Genomic DNA, 16,154 nt, shown 5'->3' with positions numbered 1-16,154 from the left:
TGGAACTCTACTCAACACTCTGTAATAACCTATATGGAAAAAGAATATGAAAAAGAACAGATATATGTACATGTATAACTGAATCACTTTGCTGTACCCCTGAAACTAACACAACATTGTAAGTCAACTATACTCCAATATAAAATTAAAATTAAAAAAATAATAATGGTAAGAAACGACCAAAAAGAATTGCCTCTTGACCCACAGTGGATGCCTTCGACCTGTAGAAAGGAAGGTCAGCCAGTATCTGAGACTCCCTGGCCTCCGAGTTGCCCCAGGGCCCGGGAAAGAGGTCAGCCACACTAACCGCCCTGCTGTGGCCCAGAGCCCCTGCTGCGCCGCGCGGTTCCTGCTAAGTCAGAACGCGTTCTCCCAACAGTCTGGCTGCTCGGCAGGCCCAGGCGGCAGCGCGCAGCCACTGGCTGTGTGACGCTGGGCTGTGGGCCTTTGAACCAAGCACGCTTCGCTTCACTCTGAGTTGTCTGCTTGGAAACAGAGAACATCTTGGCCCTGGCGGTGAGCGATCTAAGCCCTGGTGGCAGGGGAGTTGAGATTCCCGGGATGAACGGCTGAAGGCTGCTAAGAATATCCAGCCACAGGCCCGACCACAAGCCAGTGAAGGCCCCACGTGGCGGCTTCCGTGGTCCTTCAGGCGTGGGAGGAGGGAGCTGACTGGGCAGCCGGTGCTCGTGGGGTCCCTCAGTTGGAAGTGTGTAGACGCAGAAGTAAAGAGTCAGGTTAAGTAACATTTTAAAAAAATCCAAGAAGCCCATCCTGCCCCCAAGGAATGCGTAATCCCAGGAGGAAGGACGTCAGCCACAAGGGACTTAGAGCGCGTTACTTAGACGCCGTCTGTGAGGCTGCTAGTGTCAAAGAGAGCACACCCACACCGGCTTCCTGAAGCCACATCAGGTGGGTCTCGTGGCCTAGCAGCTGGCGGCCTGATGGGGAGCCCGGGATACACGGTCCTTCCTCTACACCCCAGTTCCCACATCTGCAAAGCCAGGGATTCGGGTCACTGTTTCATAAAGGTTTTGAAAGGTCAGGTCTCAGACCTTCCGGACTTTGATGCGTGCGCCCCCGGAAAAATGGACACGGGCACCAAGGCCACCATTTTTGCACTATTTCAAGGGGTTGCCCGGCCCCAAGCTGACCGTCCAAGGATCTCAAGCAAAGGTTCTGAGGTTTCGGCTTCGGGGAGGAAGTGTTCTTGGAGGTCTGGAGATGACTGGGAAGAGTTCAGGGATAAAGTGGGATGGAAGGAGGTGCAGAAATGAAATTTCTACTCCTTCATCCAACAAATGTGGTGAGTGGCAGCTGTGGGCAGGCACCGTGGGTGCAGACACAGAGGAAACACAGGGGTCCTGGGTCTTGTGGGACCGCCTTTCTAGCTGGAGAGACGAGCCCCTTCGGCTCCAGCCACACAGGTCGTCGTCGTTCACTTGCTCAAATAGTTCAGGGGCAGTCGTACTTCAGGACCTGCGCACTTACCCTTCAGCTGCCTGGAGCTCTTTTTCCCGTATCCCCTTCGCAGCCACGCTGCCCTGTTTCATCTTTGCAGCTCATATCATCATCCGAAGTTATCTTCTCTATTTGCTTTGTGTTTATGGTCCGTCTCCCTTAGCACAGGGACCCTGTCAATCTTGTTCTCCACGGTGCCCTGGCGCCCAGGACAGTGCTTGGTATACAGTAAACACCCGTCAGAGATGGCGATGAACCAAATGAACTAATTATAGACTTAAAGATAGATTGCTGCGAACTGGTGAGGCCTGTGGTGTGAGGCTAAGGACCAGGTGGTTTGAGAGGGTGAAGCTGGGGGACTAACCTGGCTCGGGGGAATGTGTCTTAGAGGCAATGCTGTTTAGATAGAGCTCCAAATGACTAGGAAAGTGGGGTGGAGGGAAGACGGATCCGGGCAGTCTCCTGGGATGGCCCGGATGTGGGAAGGGGCTGGAAACAGAAGCTGAGAGCAAAGGTCTGAAGGGTAGGGCCTGGTGAGCTGGCTGACAGTTTTCACCTTCATCTCAGTAGTGAGAGCTGTAGGGGTACCATTGCTCTGGCTCCAGGGCGCTGTGCCCCCTATTACCTCCCTGATCCATCCTCCTGCTTTACACTCTGGCCACACTGGAATCCTGCTTGTTCCTTACACACCGCAGGCACCCTCCCGCCACAGGTCCTTTGCACTGGCTATGCCTCTGCCTGCAACTCTCTTCCTCCAGAAATCCTCTGGGCTCCCTCACCTCCTTCGAGTCTTTGCTCACCTCTCACCTTCTCAAAGAGGGTTCCCCTGACCACCCCTGAATCCTGAACCCTTCTCCCGACCCCCTGCCCTCCTGCTGGCCCTTACCTGCTCCCACCTGTCTTTCCTTGGTGTGTATCTGTCTACTGTCCGAGGCAATTTTAAGACCCGTTACCTTTATTGTTTATTGTCCGTCTCTCTCCTGCTGGAATACAAGCACCTCAAGGACAGGCATCCATTTTGCTCCCCAGGATGTGCTGAGTGTCTGGAAGGGCACCTGGTACCCAGTAGCAGTCGAGATTTGCAGGTATGGTCGTTGCTGTTGGCTGCTGTGCTGGAAATGGACGGCAGAGGGGCAGGAGCGGACGAAGGGGGCCAGTTAGGAGGTCATTGCCAGGTCTTAGGCAAGAGATTGTGCTAGGCAGGCGCTGGATGCAGAGGGAATGGATGACTCCTAGAGCTGCCAAGGGGACAGAAAACAGGATTTGGTGATGGGTCAGGCTGGAGGAGTGGGGTGGTCAGAGAGCTCAGAGGTGACTCCCCGGTCCCTGGACTGCTTTCTGGCCATAACTGGGTGTCATGACCAGGTGGTGTGTGGGAACCAGGGAGAAGAAGCAGGGTTAGAGGAAAGAAGGGAGAGAGGGGTTCCCGGAGGGGAACATTCATGGGCACCAGTGGGGGAAAGGCTCACCTGTCTGGGTCCACGGAGGCAAGGAAGATGGCAGGAAAGGCCGGATCAGGGGGCCTGGCCAACCGCTAACGCTGTGTACTTGCTGCTCTTGCGCTGGTATCCTGGGCCGTGGGCAGGGTGCTGTGAGTCCTCCCCCTGAGCATGGCCCATCCACCTGGTGCACTGCTCTCAACGACTTGCTTCTGTCATGGAGCAGAAAGTTCGCTTCTGTTCCCGTGATTTTAAACCGTGCTTCCTGGCTGTCTCTAGAAGAACCTCACTGCCCTGCCTCCCCACCCCGACTCCACCCAGAGTGTCCCCCGCTCTCCTGCAGCCGGCTCTCCTGCCCAAGAGCTCGCATGCAATTATAAGCCTTCTCCTTCCCCAGTTCGTTTGCGTATTTTTTTATTTATTGTATTTTTTTTCTTTTTGGCCACGTCCCCGCGGCTTGCGGGGATCATATTAGTTCCCCGACCAGGGATCGAAGCCGCGCCCTCGGTAGTGAAAGCACTGAGTTCTAAGCACTGGCCAGCCAGGGAATTCCCTATTATATTTTTTATATTGTTAACATTCTATTGAAGTGCAGCACACAGACAGAAAATTATCTAAATCCTAAACGTACAGCTTGGAGAATCGTTACAAGCTGGGCACACCCGCGTAGCCAGCACCCAGGTCAAGACGCAGCGTATTCCCAGGCCCCCCACCCCGAACTCCCTGTTGTGCCCCCTCCCAGGGGGCATGCCCCTCTCCATTGTCCCCCTTCCTCCAAGGTCACCCCTAGGCTGACTTTTGACACTTTAGATTGGCTTTGCCCACTTTAAAACCTGAGGTAAATTGAGAGTGTGCTTTTGAGGCGGGCCTGCATTTTAAAATCAGTCTTCCTGGCGGCCTTGAGGCCGGTGGTGTTAGGTGCTGGAATTGATAAACAAATGAAAAATGGGGTTAGGAGGGAGTGAAGGCAGTTGAGGCTGCATCTGGGGAGTCGGGCCGAGTTCTAAGAGGATCTTGAACTGTAGGAGGAGGAAGGAAAGTAACTCACACCTGAGGGAGGGAGAGACCCCTGCCTCTCAGCAGGACATTCTCCATGCTACCCTGATCCCAGAAGTGTCTCTTTAGCTAAAGATTAGAAAGGGTTCTTGCCTTAGGGGAAGAGACCATTCAGGTTCCATTGTTCCAGTGTCCGGGAAGATTTTTCTCTGTGTGTGTGTGTGTGTGTGTGTGTGTGTTTATGAGAGAGAGAGAGAGAGAGAGAGAGAGAGAGAGAGATGGAGAGAGGTATTCCTGGGAACCCATTTCTCTAATAGTAATTCCTAGGGGGCCTCATGCTAGATGGGCAGTACTGGCTTCCACCTGCGTGATGGTGATGATGGTGGCGGGGAGGCCTCAGAGATGGGCAGAGACATTTGAGGATTTTAGAATCCAAAGTCCAGAGAGGGTGAGTGACTTGCCCAAGGTCACACACCGAGGGAATCAGCATTAGAAATGGGATCTCTTGTGCCCTCCCCGGTCCTTTCATTACTGTGTACCACCCCCTTGCTTTTCAAAGAACCTAGTGTTGCCACCAAAACAGCAGAATTACCTCATTTTTCTTTTTTTATAAATGTATTTATTTTTGGCTGCGTTGGGTCTTCGTTGCTGCACGCGGGCTTCCTCTAGTTGCAGCGAGCGGGGCTACTCTTTGTTGCGGTGCGTGGGCTTCTCATTACAGTGGCTTCTCACTGCAGAGCACGGGCTCTAGGCACGTGGGCTTTAGTAGTTGTGGCATGTGGGCTCAGTAGCTGTGGCTCGTGGGCTCTAGAGCGCAGGCTTGGTAGTTGTGCCGCACGGGCTTACTTGCTCTGCGGCATGTGGGATCTTCCCGGACCAGGGCTCGAACCCGTGTCCCCTGCATTGGCAGGCGAATTCTTAACTACTGCCCCACCATGGAAGTCCCAATTACCTCCTTTTTGAAAGGCGTTATGAATTCAGTTCTATATGTGGAACGGAGCACAGAGGTTGTGAGTGGGCATGACATTATAATTCACGTCCCACTCTATTTATCTTTGCTGGGTTTTGTGTATCTTTGGAAGCAGCCTTAAATCATTATTGGAACAAAGTAGGGAGAAAAATAATAATATATAATTACAAATGAGGACTAGACCGTATGAATCCTATTAATTGCCTTCCCTGCCATCCTTAGTTTGGGTATTTTCAGAATAATTAAAAGATTAGGCTTTCATTGGTGGAGGTGGTGGGTTAGCACTGAACCCTAAACAGTGGCATCACCTACTCCAGGGATGGCCCCGTTCCACCTGCTGCCTGGGACGCTTTCTGAGTAACACCAAGGGCTGTGCTCCAATCTCCAAGTATTTACTCTCTGCTGAGGAGAAACCCTGGCAAAGGCTGTGAAATAAACCCCAAAGCCAGGGAGAAGCCGAAGAAAGGAAATAGTCAGTGGCGCATTAATCATTGTCGGCGGAGCTAGAGCAGAGGACAGAGGCTGGTTTGAAGAAAGACAGAACCTGAATTATCTCGGAGATCGATCTTCCCTCCTGCACGCTCCCTGTGCCAGCAAATAGGGCAGGAAGGTCCCGGCGCAACCACTGGCATTGAACTGGTGAGGGCATCCGCCGACTGGCCAGCATGCTTTGTCAAAGAGACCAGGGCGGGGATGTGACCACACTCCGTCACGGGGGTCATCCCAGAGCTTCTGCTTACCCTGAACAGGCTGCATCTTGGAAAGCGACAGAACACGAGAGGCATCTCAGAGAGACCTTTGGGACAAATTCACTGTCGTCATGTCCTCAGAGGGCATCGTTGGCATGCCAGCATGCAGTGAAGGCCATTTCCTTTAGATCCAAAGGAAGCACCCAATTATGATGCGCCTGTGGAATTGGCAGAGTCATGACGTTGACCACAGGTGCCTGGAGAGTTGGAAAGACTGCGTGGATCAAAGTTTAGGCTCTAGGAATCAGGCAATGAGTGTCCAGGCAAGCAGGCAAGTTAATTATCCTCTAAGCCTCAGTTTCCTCATCTGTGAAATGGGGATAATAATAGTACTTTTATTATGGGATAGTTTGCCCATATGTGAAATGAGATTAGTAATGCATATAAAGTGTTTAGAACTGTGCCTGGTGGATAGTGAGACCTTAACAAATCCTAGCTATTGTTCTCCTAAGAGCTGAAAAGGGCTAGTGGCCCTCCTCCTCCCCAAATTCAAGAACTTCAGAGGGGCTGTGTCGTGGGTTCTCCCAATATCCTCTCTTCCCTGCTTTAGCTCTCCCCATGGTAAGAGCAGAGTAATCTTTATCAAAGCCCAACGCTGGGAAAAACGTTGCCCAGAAGTCTGAAAGGGCAAGGTGGTTTATAATCTCACCGAACACTGAGCCATAATTTAGTACTGGTGGAGGTGCAGACACTTTCCAAACAGAGCTAGACAATCTACTTGTTCTGGGGAGGAAGTCCTTCCCTTGAACTTGGCCCTTCACTTTTTCAAAGCTTACCTGAGAGGAAGGCAACTCTTCACACAGATGATAAATTCTTAGGTTCCCATGGTGAACACAGCACATCAACCGAGACCTGCTGATCCCAGAAAGAAACAAACTCCTTTTATGATATTTACTCCAGTTGGCGAGTTGTCAAGACGACCCCAGAGGGACAGGACTGGAGAAGCTATGTAGGATCTGATCCCAGAAATAGTTTAAGGTTTGGGGGAACAGTGCATATGCGTGGGAGACAAACAATTACTCTACTGGAAAGAGCCCAGGTTTGGAGTCAGGTAGAATCCCCGTCGCCAAACTCAGTTAGATTAGCTATATATTTGGGGAGGGCAATTGTGAGCTTCCGTCTCCTTAGCTGTATAATGTGAATCATAATACTTAACCCATAGGGTTATTTTTGGGGCTTTGGTGAGGTAACTGGGGAATCTACCTAATAAAGTCACTGAAAAGAGCGAAGGCCCTCAATAAACAGTAGCTATTTTTATCATGGAGGAATTATTCATCCTTAAAAAAGACTTGCTTTGCTATCAAATGCATCCTAATGCCATAGTTACTGTTCAATGTCAAACGGCGGCATGGGATTGAGAGAAGAACTCCAATTGCCCAAGGTCACCTGTGACCAGAACCCACTCTTCTGGTTTCTAAGGGTCTGGAGAAGGGTGGTCTCAGTCTTTGCCACCAAGTAAGGACCAAGTGGTTGGCAACAGGCAAAATACTCTAAGGAGTTTTGGGCTCTGTCTTGCTCTTCTTGGCTAGGACGTCCCTCTCTCACCTCCTGGGGCCGATATTCTGTGGCACTTAGCAAGGATAGGAACGTCCAAGGCCCGCCCTCAGCGTGCACACCCAGGAACCCTGGCTCCTCTGACAAACGCCTGTATACTTGCATCCCATGCTCCCATGAGCCTCTCCAGGCGATAATGGCTCCTCTGGCCTCAAGCTTTACTCTCCTAATTTCTTAGGTCTCGATCCTCACCAGAACTACAGAGCTACTCCCTGCAAGCCCGGACACCCAGCTTTTCCTGAAGCACATGCCCGTAATTACCTTACTCTCTCTTTTTTTAAAAAAAAAAAAATTTATTTGTGTATTTTTTTTTGGCCAGCTGCACCAAAAAAAGTGATTCGTGTGGGATCTTAGTTCCCCGACCAGGGATCAAACCCGTGCCCCTTACATTAGAAGGGCGGAGTCTTAATCACTGGAAGGCCAGGGAAGTCCCTTGTTTTGCTCTCTTGAATTTGGTTTCTTCTCTGGCCATGATATAGAATATTGATTAGAGTTAGCAAAAACGTATGAAGCATTCACTGACTCATTTACTGTTTATCAAGTATTTGGGGGGGCGGAATCCCCTGGTGGTCCAGTGTTTAGGACTCTGCACTTCTACCGCAGGGGGCACGGGTTCAATCCCTGGTCGGGGAACTAAGATTTCACGTGCCGCGTGGTGAGGCCAAAACTAAAAAATAAATGAAGTGTATTTTTAAGCATTTATATGTGCCAGGCGTTGTGCCACAAATGTGCCACAAACAACATTATGAGAACGGTATGTTTGTACGTGTTCATTCCGGGATATTGATGCAAACTTAGTACACAGTGATGGCGCACCCTGTCCTTACAGAGCGTAGTCTTGTTGGGGAGATGACAGCCCAGGGAGGAATGCTCAGAGCCTATTAACAACAGGGGCCATATGTGCTGGCCCTCAGAGGGTGAGGCAGACAGTGGCAAGCCATGAGGTGGCAGGGATCTGGAAGCCTTGTTAAGGAGTTTGGGTTTTGTTCCAAGTACAGTGGGAACTAGTGGGGTAGTGACATGTGACATGCTTTTTTTTTTCTCAGAAGACTTTGTAGCTGCCATGTGGAGGATGGGTTGGGGGAGGGTGAGAGTGGCAGCACAGAGAACAGTGGGACTAGTAATCCTGTGTGCTAACCCAGGCAAGAAGATGGTGCCCTGGCCAAGGTGGATTTGGGAGAATGGGAAGAAGTAGGTTGACTGGATAGAACACTTGGAAGTAGAATCGGTTAGGCTTGCCATCAGACTGGAGGAAGGCGAGGTGGGAGATGAAGGAGACAGGTCTAGAATGACCCCTTCCCTCCCACCCCCAAGATTATGCTTTAAGCACTGAAGTGGCTGAGACATTTTCTGCCATAGGGAAGGGAATTGGGACAAAGGGCAGGTCCCAAGGGACGAGCAGGTCTCTTTTTTAAGGGACAGTTTGTCCTGCTTGCCACTCTTTCCCCAGGACCTGTTGCAGGGCCTGACATGTAGTAAATACCCCAAAATATTTGTAGATTCATTGGTTTTTTTAAAAATTCAGTTTTAGGTAGGCTATGAAGCAGGGTGACAAAGAATGTGGACTCTACGGCTGACTGAGTTTGAATCTTAGCTCCACCATTTTCCCAGTGACTTTGGGAATGTTCTGTGACCTCTCTGCCTTAGTTTCCTCATCCGTAAAATGTGGATAATAATTCTACCTGCCTCAGAGGGTAGTTGTAAGGATTAATCATTAATTTCTAGGAAGTCCTTCGAAGAGGGTTGCCAGCACTCTGCAAATGTTCACTATTGTTATCATGAAGCTGGTCATAGATGGCCAAATTGAGATGTCAGGTCTGCCGTTTGATATGGGGGTCTGGAACTGGAAAAACAAATTGAAGGGTTATCAGGTCATCAGCAAGTAGGTGGTATTTAAAGCCATGAGCCTGGATGAGATTGGGGCAGGGGGGAGAGAAGGAAGGACCCAGGCCCAAGGCAACTAGTATAGCATAGAGAAGAGTCCAGAAAGAGACTGAAAGAGACTCAGAGGTAGGATGCAAACCATGTGTGTGTGGTATCTGGGAAGCCAAGAGCAGTTCAAGTGGGGAGTGGTCAGGGGTGTTGAGTGCTTCCAAGGCCAAGGAAGGCTTGACCCCCACCCCCTGCATCCCCGCCCTCCAGCAACAAGGAAGTGGCAGGTGATCTTGAGCCCTTTCTGCAGAACAGCTAGGGAGGGTGGAGGTTGAAGAGTGTGGGTTGAAGAGTGTGATAAATGAGGCATCTATACAGTGAAATTCCACAGGCCTTGGCACAGCCAGAGCCCATCTCCAAGTGCTGCTATAGAAAATGATCTGTAAGATGAAGCAATAAGTTTTATAGGTGAGGTAGGGAACACCTTGTGCAGTGTGTTCCCATTTCTGAAAATAAAGAAAGGGGTGGTGAGGGTGTTGAAGATGTTTAATCTTCCCCAGCAGTGTTGAAGATGTTTAATGTACCGACAGATATGTGTCTGTATCCCCTAAACGGTGAGGTACTCAGATTGTAACGTACTATACACACCCATTCTGCACGTTATGGTTTTCCCCTAACAATAGACCTTGGGGGTCGTTCCCTATCAATAGTGCAGAGCAAATTTTTATTTTTTAAAGAGGTACAGAATGTTCCCTTGTATGCATGAACCATCAATGTCATTGCTGGACATTTAGGTTGTTTCTAATATGATGCTGTTACAAACAAAGCTGTAATTTATCCCAATATCTTCGAATAACTTCAAAACGAGCTGAGTTTTAGAGGGCACACAAGGTAAGGAAATGGAAATACTAATGGACGTAGACACCTCTTTTGAGAACTACAGCTGTGCAGGGGAACGGATAAATAGGGAGCCGGGGAAGGAGATGTGGGGCTAAAGAAGGGCATTCTAAAGATGGAAGACGCTTCAAGGGAATGAATACAACAGAGTAATTCAATAAAGAGTGCACGGGGGTGGGGGAGGGAGGCAGTCAGGAAGAGCCTCTGCCAGTGATATTTTAGCAGGTGTAGGAGGATGACTTAAAATGGTACGAGGCCCTGTGCTGAGTGCTGTGGGAACAGAAGGTTGCATGAATGGACACAGGCCTTCAGGAAGGTTCCACTCCAGCAGGGAAGCTACAATGTTTCACAAATCGGTTGTGATATTGTTAGAAAGTGGTTGATTCTGTTACTGAGGTATAAAGGTCTATAAACATCCCACTGGGTGCCTGCTGGTGGAATTTGCTCCCACTTCCGGTGATTCCCTGGGTTTTTGATAAACCATTAGCTGGAGGAGAGGAGAATGATATTTTGCCTGGAATGTGTGGATTTTCCTATAGGGATTAAATGACATGCACGCCCTGGAAGGCTGAAAGGAAAGGAAAGGAAAGGAAAGGAAAGAAAGGAAGGAAGGAAGGAAGGAAGGAAGGAAAGGAGGAAGAAAGGAAGAAAGGAAATAAATAAAAATCCCAAGAAGAATTTATATTCCTGATGGCTTTGCTGATGGTCGTGTAAATTGTATACTTAATCAAAGGCACTCGAATGTCTCTCTCTTTTTTTTTAACTATTGAAGAGCCATTTAAATGTCAACATAAGTGATTCCCTCCCAAATAGTGCTGTTTATACATTACTTCCCCTAATAGACCATAATGATTCATAAGGAGGCATTTCGCGCCTCTAAATTGTAGGCCTATTGAAATATAAATTAAGATGATAAATAATTTGACCTTACCTGAGAGTACTAAGTATTTACATATGTCAAATACGAAATTACCCTGAATATCAGGGTCCCTAAAAAGGCAGCCTTCCTCTCCGGGCTGAATTCAATAAATGAAACGGGTTTAAATATCTCCTTTAGAGTGTGGAGAAAAGAGAGGGGCAGACACAAAAGAACGGGCCGGGAACCCGGCCGTCTCCGCCCTCCAGACTTCGCCTTGGCCTGGGGGCCCGGGACCCCTCCCCGGGAGTGCAAGGCGGGTGCCGGCCGCCCCCGCGTGCCCCGCGCGCCCTCTTCGCCCCCTCCTCCCGCGACGCCGCTGGAGTTTCTAAACATGGAGTTTCTACAGGAACTTTGCCAGGCCGAGCTCGCCGCCCTCCCGGATCCCCGCAGCGGGATTCACCGAGTCGGCGGCGCCGCGCGGCCTCCCCGCCCCCACGCCTCCGGGGAGCCGCTGACCTGGCGGCCTCCAGCTCCGCAAAGCCGCCCCGCCAGGTTCATAACCCGAGAAGGTGCGGAACCTCCCGGGCCCTGCGCCCCCGCCCGACCCTGCCAGGGCCCCGGAGGGTGGCAGCTGGGCGCCCTCGGCGGGACCCAAGCCCAACCTGCCCGCCGGGCCTGTTTGTTGGCGGCCGCCTGAGCTTGGGGCCCGGGGCTCGGCGAGCTCTCCGCTCCCCGGACCGGGGCCGAGCCGCGGGGGTCGCCGAGGCGGTGGAGGGGCGCAGACCACGGAGGGCCCGGGCTGGGTGCATTGACCGCTCGCGCCGGGTTTTTGTTTTGTTTTGAAGCCGGGCGTGGGGGAGGGGCAGCACCTTGTCAATGAGAAATTTCCTGTTCGCAAGACTCTGCTTGCAGAGTTTCTGTCCTGCCCTTGAACTGACAAGTGGATCTCCGCAGCGCGAGCCCCCGAGAGTTCATCCAGCCGCGCCGGGCGCGCGCAGGGGTGGGGGCGGGGGCACCCGCGCCGCGGCGCCGAGCCCCCGGGAGCCCGGCGGAGCGGGGCCGACGCCTGCCCTCCCGGTTCCCGGGCGCACCCGTGAGCGCCCAGCCGAACGGTGACTAATCTGCGGCTCTGGGCCTCTTGGCGCGCAGCCCGGGCTCGCCTCCCTCCCCCTCGTTCCATCCCCCTCCCCGCCGGCCTCCCGGCCCCGCCGCGCCGAGCTCCGCGGAGAGAATCGCGCGGGCCGCCGCCGCCGTCGCGTTCCCGGGAGTGTGGGAAGCGGGTCGAGGCAGGCGGCTCCCGAGCCGTCCCTCCGGTCGCTCTTCTTCGACCCAGGCCCAAGTGTGCGTGTGTGTTTCCTTCCCCGTAAGCACTTTGATCAGCGTTTCCTCAGCGCCGCGGAGGAGCCAGGGCGAACCGGAGCTTTTAACCCCCTGCGTGCCGCCCCACGGTGGGCTCCGTGGGGAGGGTGCCGCTGGGAGACTAGTCGACACGGGGGCGATCGGTTTGGTTTGGCAAGCCAGTGTCTGGAGGAGCCCGACCGGATCCGAAGAGCTTGCCCAAGCGCGGCAGGCTCTCCTGGGGAGAGCAGGCCGCGAGGCCCGGGGCGGCTCGTTAATGTTCCAGCCTGCGCGGGGGCCGCACAGTAACCCGACCTGACTGGCGAGGCGAGGTGCGGGCTTGAAAGGCCCGGCAGGCGGAGGCTTCTGGAGGGGATCTGGAGGCCCCGGGGGGACCCACTTTCACGCACCCTGTCTGCTGGCGCGTGGACGGCTCCCAACCCGGGGTGGGGGCCTCGCTCTCGCCCCGCTGACTCGGTTCTGGCCGCCGCTCCCTCCCCTGGCCAGGCCTCGCCGGGGAGTTAATGATTGATTTACTGGCTCCGCGCGGCCGGCGCCCTCCCAGCTATTTGTCCAAGCTGAGGAGTTGCTGGCGAGCAGCGCAAAGGCCGGGAGCGCGGGGGTCGCCCGGGAAGGGAAGCCGCGCTGCTGACGGGAACGAGCGACCACTTGATTAGCCCCCACTGAGCGGCTCTAGCCGTGTCCGGGGCGAACCTGCTGGAGGCCCGGGCCGGGCGAAGGGAACATTGGGAAGCGCCACACGTAAACGGGTTGGCAGCTGGTGATTAGGCCGCCCAGTTTTATGAGTCATAATGGGTCGCCCGCCTGGCCCTCAGCCTACTCGCTGTGGACTCGGCGCGCCGGGGTCCAGGCGGTGGACCGTTCCGGGCCGTGCAGAGGGGGATGCTCTGTGGGGGCTGGGCCGCCGAAGGCGTTGCGCAGGATTTCCTCTCATTCCTCGCAGAAGGCAACACAAACACCCTAAATCAAACCGCTCCGACAACCGAGGGCTCCACACAGACACATCAATAAGAATTTCGCCTCCCGCGTTCGAACGCACTGAAACACTTGTCCTATTTTTATGCAAATGACACCACACAAATAGATCTCGCAGGCCCGGGAGTGGGGCGAGAGGAGGAGGGGCGCTGCCGCCCCAGCCTGGGGGCTGTGAAGGGAGGAGGGAGTCCCAAGCCCGCACCCTGGGACCCGCGCCGACTCGGGCACAGCGGGGCTGGTACTGGCCAGGCGGCCCGCCCCGCGCGCAGTGGCTCCCTGCCAGCGCCGCCAAGTCGGCCGCGTCCCCAGGCTGCCTGCAGAGGCGGATTAGGGAAGGAGCGAAGCGAGCCTGTGACTAATCGCGGGGCCTCGGACCGGAGCACCAAGGCCATGTGCGACTGACAGGATCGACACTAGCAGAGGACACGGCGACGCCTCGCTTAATTGCAGGCTTAAAAAATTGCCGCCTGAGCAGCTCCGGTGCGGAGCCACGGCGTGCGCTCTGGGCTGGGGAGCGCGCCAGGGGGACCTGCGCTCTCGACCGGGGGAGGGAGGTTTGGCGTCTCCTGGATCGAGGGACCCGGCCCTCCTGTCCGTTCCCCTCTCTGCAATGTCCCCCCACCCCGCTTGCGGACCGGGCTGTAGCTGAGCCGACCGGTAGAGTAAGATCCAGCTCCCAGGTCTAGGTTCCTGACCCTTTCCCCCCGTGGGGCCCACCTTCCCCCTTCTCTCCATAGATCCTATAAAAGAGGCTATACAGTTGGAGGTGAGAGATTCCAACAAACCCTTAATATAAAAACCACACACGTGAACCACTTTCTTCTCTTCCCTCCCCTTCCTTCTCCATCGGCTGATACAAAGCCCCGAATGACCAAAGGGAGGGAGAGGCAAGTCAAGACTTCAAGGAGCGAGGTCACCGAGTGCCAAAAACTCGGGGCCCACGGACACGCACCCTAGGCTCTTCACCCCTGGTCACAGTCCCTCTAGCCCAGACCTCCTTCCTGGAGCGCTGAGGCCTCTCAGGGGGAGAAGGGGGGAAGCGTTGGTAGGCCGACTGGCCTGTGTGTAAGAGGGGAGGGGGGGGAAGGCGGGGGGGCGGGGAACCCAGCGAGAGAAGTTTCCACCACGCTCTGGTCGGCTGCTGCCAAAATCCCCGGGCCCCTCCCCGCCCGCACCGCCTTCCGTTGCCACCACAAGTTTGGTTTAACGAGAGCTCGGGACAAAAGCAAACGTTTTCTATAGACCCCGAAAACAAAAGGGAAAGAGACGCGCGCGGCGGCCGAGAAGCGGCTGCTAGCGTAATGGTGCCGGGCGGACAGCAGAGCATTAGAACTGCAAAAGCCTCGCGGGCGGGAGGAAGTGCGAGGCGGGAGGCGGGAGCGCAGGGAGGGCGGGCGGGCGGGCGGGGGAGGGGCGCTGCGCCATGTTTCCGTGTCACCCGCCGAGTCGCCGGCGCTGGGCTTGGCCGCCGGCTCCCGCCTGCCCCCGTAACAGCAGAAAGCGTGCGATTAGCAGCCAGACAGGCGGGGACTCCGGGCCCGCGGGGCCGCCGCACACGCCGCCCGCGGCCCGGCCCCGCGCCCCCCCGCCCGCCGGGTAATCATCCTCCTCGCTGCAGCGCTGTGTGCACTCTCATTAGAGCAGGGAGGCTTTTCTCTGCGCACTCGCTCGGCTCCCGCTGGCAAAACAACGCCTTCCCCGGCCGGGCCCTGGGCCAGGAGCTCCGGGGAGGGCGGGACGGGGGAGGGGGGGTGAGGCAGGGCAAGCGGCGCAGGTCATCTCGGCTGCCCGATCTCCTCTGGGCACACAGGAGATGGGGAGGGTCCATCGGCCCTGCCCACGCCGCGTGGCAAAGTCCGAACCCCGTACCAGTGCCGCCATGACCTACTCTTGTCCCCCGCCGGAGGCTAGAATGGGGGCCGAGGGGAGATGAGTGTGTCTGGTTTGGAGAGCGGGGGCGGACACCGGGAAGACTCCCAAAACAGGTTTTGCCCCATCTATCTTGCGAACGACCTCCTGAGGCCAGAAGCTGGATCCCAGGGGTGGCGGCCCTTCGACCCTCAGGGAGACCCGCGTCCCCGAGCTTCGGGCTTGATCGCACAGAAAGGGTGGGAGTCGGGGGCGGCCAGGGCGCGGCTGCGCCTGGCCCTGAGCTTCGGAGCCCCGTTTTCTCCTCCGCGATCTCTGCACACAACAGTAGGCAGCCTCTCCCGGCACCACGCGCCCAGCTGCAGGGCCCGGGAGCAGGTGTTCCTGCCCGGCCGGAGTGGCGGCTCCGCGCCCCTCCTGTCCCAGCTGCCGGGGGAGCCGCGTTGATGGCGGTAATAGAGGAAGGTCCCGCTGGACCTCTAGAAGGGTCCTCCGGGTTTAAATGGGGATGCCCCAGGGCGAGGGCGGCCGCCTGGGACTAGGAGGGATCGAAGGTGACGCGCGACCAGCCCTCGTCTGGAACAGCCCTAGGGGCCAGCGGAGGCCGCTCGGGGCGGCGCAAGGGCTTCCGGCCCCGGTGACTGCGGCGGCGGCGGCGGCGGGGCGGCGGGAAGTTCCCGGGGCGGCCGCGAGGAGCACCCTCCCCTGGCTGCCGCCGCCGCGCAGCTTTCGGAACGGCGCCCTAGAAGCCTCTTGGCGTCTGGCAGCGCCGCTCTCGGCCGGCGCGGGGATGGGGGCTGCGGGGTGGTCCGGACCCAGCCCCCCGCAGGGCGGGGGAAGGGGGACCGGAGGCCCCGCGGGAGCTGCGGCGCGCCTCCCTGCCCCCGCTCCTCGCCGCCGCCGCCGCCGCTGATATGGCGGGCACGTGAAGCGCAGCTCGGCGCCTCGGCGCCAGCCAGGGAGCGGCCTGCCCCGCCGGCTCAGCTTACCCGCGGGCCCAGGAACGCGGAACCGAGCCCGGCCGGGCCCCGCAGAGCCCGCGCCCCCGCCCCGCTCCCAGCTCGCCGCGGCCCCGCACCCCCTCCCCGCCCGCGCCTGGCCTTGGGGCCGCGCCAGACTGCTCGCCCGAGGGGAACTCAGGCTGACTAATGGGA

General features: G+C 55.9%; 1 protein-coding gene and 1 long non-coding RNA gene across 4 annotated transcripts in view; one reads left to right on the top strand and one right to left on the bottom strand.

Annotated features, from left to right (window-relative positions):
* Window positions 1–16,154, top strand: part of BCOR (BCL6 corepressor) — a 116,163-nt gene that overhangs the window by 46,903 nt on the left and 53,106 nt on the right. The window lies entirely within an intron of this gene.
* LOC113611956 (uncharacterized) lies at window positions 4,763–14,848 on the bottom strand. The gene is made up of 3 exons (XR_003429666.1): window positions 11,667–14,848; window positions 6,392–6,467; window positions 4,763–5,922 (listed from the first exon to the last, which is right to left on the bottom strand). It is a non-coding gene; the product is annotated as an uncharacterized LOC113611956 (long non-coding RNA).

This window comes from Aethalodelphis obliquidens, unplaced genomic scaffold (genome assembly GCF_003676395.1).
Source record: "Aethalodelphis obliquidens isolate GAN/ISIS:26980383/991018 unplaced genomic scaffold, ASM367639v1 scaffold71, whole genome shotgun sequence".
In the NCBI taxonomy this organism is placed as follows: Eukaryota; Metazoa; Chordata; class Mammalia; order Artiodactyla; family Delphinidae; genus Aethalodelphis; species Aethalodelphis obliquidens.
The sequence above is the reverse complement of the archived record's forward strand: the minus strand, read 5'-3'. Positions and strand labels throughout refer to the sequence as shown.